We start from the raw sequence: 4,506 nt of genomic DNA, 5'->3' as shown, positions 1-4,506 counted from the left end.
TTATTTCGTGATAAACTTACATACTAGCATTACAAGGAAAATTTCCTTCATAAAGAAACACAATACTGTGCAATATGATACTAGCATAAGTTTTAAATTTAATATATCAGAGTTATAGTTATTTCACACATATAAGTACAATACATAAAAAAAATCAAAACTTAAAACTAATTATTACTAATTAAACCTAGACGAGCTAAAACTAAAACAATTATACACATTAATAAGTACAATACATAAAAAAAATCTAAACTTAAAACTAATTATTACTAATTAAACCTAGACGAACTAAAACTAAAACAATTATACACATTAATAAGTACAATACATAAAAAAAATCAAAACTTAAAACTAATACTAATTAAACCTAGACGAGCTAAAACTAAAACAATACAAATTAAAAACTAAATATAAAAAATCTCCCTCAAGTCCCCCGCTTCCGGGAAACTCCCCAAAATGCTGGCGGCATTCCCCCTCTGAATCGCCAGCCAGCCTCTGCACACAGAAGGAGCCCGCCCTATGGTCGCCTGAGACGCCTACTAGTCGAACCGACACCTCTTTAACAAACTTTTTTGTGTCGGTATGTACATAAGCACACAACATAAGTTTACATAACATAAGTACATAAGTTTTTATTAGTCGGTATAACGTTGACTATTCACAGAGATCGTATTACTAACAGGGGAACAGAATAAGTAGTATTAACATACAGAACGGCCACGCACCGCCCCGCACCGACTCGAATGACCTCGCCCCGCGACACCAGATTGAAGACTTTTCATGATTGACGAATTTCCATTTCGAGGATAACTTCATCCGTAGGGGAACCAGGTAAACTGTTAAGGATCTCCCTCGCCTTAACTGACAGTCTAAATGAACGGCAGTAAATCTAAGTGCAATTTTCAAGCCTTCCTCCATGTTGACAACTAACGTAGATATAGATCTGTAATAAACACACAGCAGAATAGTAAAGGGGCCCACTGACTATCAGTTAGCCGAACGATATCGGCCTGTCAGTTAGAACAAAAATTTGACACTTCCGAACAACTGACAGGCCGATATCATCCAGCGGACTGATAGTCTGTGGGCCCCTTAATACCACATTGTACACCGCTCAATGTACAATGTCCCATGGAAAATATTTTAAGAGACGTGGTTATTCATTGCATAGCGTCGCAGGCAGGTTTCAAAGACTAAGCATAAAATTTTGTTAAAGTGGTTCCATAAGCCTTATATAAGCCCAGCATAGGTTAAATTTTCACTCCATTCAATTACTTAAATCTAGGGGGGTTCAAAGCTAAGTTGGTCGAGGTCGCAAGCTGATGGCTCTTGATTGGTCAACGCTTTAGTAAAATCAAAGTTCTCTAATACTTTACGTCTAACTGAATAATGAAAGTGTGTTCTTTGGTTTGTGTGTGAACAAACCTATCTGTCATTTAAAATGAACTAAATGTTCCAAAATAGAATGTGTATTCAAAATAAAATCTAAATATTCTAAGATTTTTTTTAAATACTAGCATTATTTTCCAATAATAATTAGTCATCACCAAATCTATTTGAAATTTATAGAAGTTTAATTACTAATAAGATATGAGTAATTTAATGTGTCAGACAAATGAAGTCTCGCAATCATAGATTGAAAGTGTCTTTATGTTGTAAATGTAACTAAAGAAACTTTCCATCCAATTAAATAATTTTATCACTGAACTAAAGTTGTTAATTTCTTGGAAATCTATAGCTTATATGGTCGTCACTATGAATCAACACTGACACTATATTGCAGATCAAGTAGATATGAGCGTATATTTGCTCACTATTATTTTGTATATAAACTACCTAAGGCGGTTCCCTGAGCCAGAAAGCCAAAAATCTCCTTATATGATCATGTTTTTCTAAGAGGCGTTGATATTCGTAGACGTGGAAAAAATATATGTAGTTCTTGACTATATTATCTTTAACATCATAGCTTCCGATATACGAATTATGACACTTCGCTTGATACAATTAATTCCCAAAGTAACCTCTAACTCGGACTTTTAATCCAACTTTACTCGGTTATTTATTATGTGATACTATAAACAAAAAAAGAAGAAAAAACAATCTTAACTTAAATAGTAATTTCATAGCTTTCGAATTACGATATTGTAGGGTAATGTTTATAAAATAAATAAAAATCGACAAAATTAGATCAAAATTGACACTTGGCGCGCATGATCTTTCCCGTTCTTTCTTGCGAAATGTGACAGAGACAGCGGCAAACCGATGGAACGGCCCTAAGTGTAATAACTCTCAAAGAAATTTATAATCTCAAAGTGTGCTCCAATTAAGTCAATAAGTCAAGAAATATTAATCCAATTTTTGCACAATGAAAATCAAAGTGCAATTAAGTTTGGTTTGTATTTTGTTATATTTTAAGTTTCACTTCTATTTATGAGTATCTTTATTTTATTTCTTAAACCTATATCATCAAATGACATATATATATAAGGCGTTGATATCATTAGCACTATCACATAATATAACAACTGTAAATTCACACAAAGAAAATATATGCAAGCATGGCCAAACAGGTGGGGTCAAGCAGGGGTAAAAAATCAACACAAATTATAATTTTATTCACACACAGCAAAGCAGCTCCCTAAAATTTGTAGTTCCAAACGGGCAATGGAGATAAATCTCAGTTGATAGAGTAAAGTTGAAATTCTTAAATGAACGGTTCATGTTTCATTCGCTTGAGCACACTATCGAGTTTGAAATAATCATTGATATCACGATATGAATAGTGTTGATAATCAGAAATAACGCTTACTATCATTTAAACTAATGGCACTTTTATAATAACAAGAATTTCATTATGAAAGTCGAGTTGATTATGATATTTAGTAAAGTATGGTAAAGCTGGTACTAGTCTACTTATTTAGCTAATCAATAAGCAATGTTCAAGAAATGAATTTATTTAAACACCTTTTCTGTTTTAATTCCTAAACAAATAAATAATGTAGTCCCTTAGCTTGGGAGGAATTTATTCATTTTTTTTTTTGCTATAGCGCTTATGAGCCTTTTAATAAATTGTAGTAGGTGACGCAGAATTTATCTATAGTTAATGAGATACTATTCTCATATCCGAGATGACAAGACGCCCTGAGCAAGGCGTTTCAGGCGATAGGCACTGGCGTGGTATATGTTAAAACTTCGGATGGATAGCAGGTCGCAGAGCAAAACGCTAAAGGGAATTTTAAATGAACAACATGTACTTACAGTGAAACAGACTGGATTTCGCCTCAGATGACACTGGGCAGACGTTGTGCTGGCTTTGTAGAGAGTAGCTGGTAGACTATGTGGCGGCTAACTGCCTACATACCAAACGAGGTTCGTTATACAAAAGTAACAATTAAGTTAATAAAAGAGGGACGCTTTCCCCTTAACTAGCATCGTCTGTTTCTGACAAATGATTTACCAACAAGACGAATTCTGACTAGAAAACGTTAAAAGTTTAAGTCGACAACGTGGGACGCTCGCTATTCTGTATATGGTAGTTAAGTTTCGTAAATATTACTTTATTTTTTCCTTCCTGCGTGCCACTTTTATTTGATTCTTGTTTATGAACGAAAAATCTACTATAAACACTTGTTAAAACAATTAAAAGAACTTACCCCGCAGCAAAAATTAACTTTGCAAGTTTCTAACGATGCTCTCGAAGTTGTAGTTAACGAATAACCGAAAATGGCTGCCTCCCCCTGTGACCGACGCTAACTCGCTCGTACAATTTAGTAGCGGATAACCCCAACATAACAAACCTTAATCCTTCCGGTGACCGTGATTGTTGTCGTAGTGAAATAAACCTTAGACCGAAAGAATAAAGTTCACGTTCTTCTAATTTCCGTGGAGATAAGTTTTAAATATAATAATTGACATCATAAATATTAGTAGAATTTTTCACTATTTAAGTTAATTAATCATTAAATTAATGAAAACGAATATAGAAATATATTTTAAGGTTTTGAGGTGTATTAAATGATTTTGACAATTAATAATACCGACGATTGACCAAACAAGCGCCCTACAGATAACGCACTCATTAACCCTCGTAATTCTAACTTAAATACTATAACATTCCTTTTACGTAATTATAATACATAATTAATATTTTCACGCTTATTTTTCTGCAATTTTCTTGAGTATATATCCTTTTAGTGAAATTGAGCATATTATTTGTACTCCGAGGTCGTTCCGGTTTACACTATGGGGTTGCCATTCGCGAAAATTGACGATTTCTTTAGTATCGATGATTGTGAATCGAATGAGTTAAGCAACATCCGATCTCTTCATCGATCTAACCTTTTCAAGCATTGACGTAACTCGACGTGACACCGCAATTAAGCAAAATAAAACCTTAGAGAACAATAGTGATTACAAAACAGGATATCGATATTTTCACTGATTTCGTTTTTGAGATACTTAGATTAGAAGAACCACTACACAGGTGTTTTACAATATAATATTAGA

General features: G+C 33.6%; 1 long non-coding RNA gene across 1 annotated transcript; it reads right to left on the bottom strand.

The window, feature by feature from the left end:
• Positions 1-712: 712 nt before the first annotated feature.
• On the bottom strand, positions 713-3,704 carry LOC134753837 (uncharacterized). The gene is made up of 3 exons (XR_010128844.1): positions 3,654-3,704; positions 3,259-3,353; positions 713-943 (listed from the first exon to the last, which is right to left on the bottom strand). It is a non-coding gene; the product is annotated as an uncharacterized LOC134753837 (long non-coding RNA).
• Between the last annotated feature and the right edge of the window lie 802 nt (positions 3,705-4,506).

Source organism: Cydia strobilella, chromosome Z (genome assembly GCF_947568885.1).
Source record: "Cydia strobilella chromosome Z, ilCydStro3.1, whole genome shotgun sequence".
NCBI classification, from domain to species: Eukaryota; Metazoa; Arthropoda; class Insecta; order Lepidoptera; family Tortricidae; genus Cydia; species Cydia strobilella.
The sequence above is the reverse complement of the archived record's forward strand: the minus strand, read 5'-3'. Positions and strand labels throughout refer to the sequence as shown.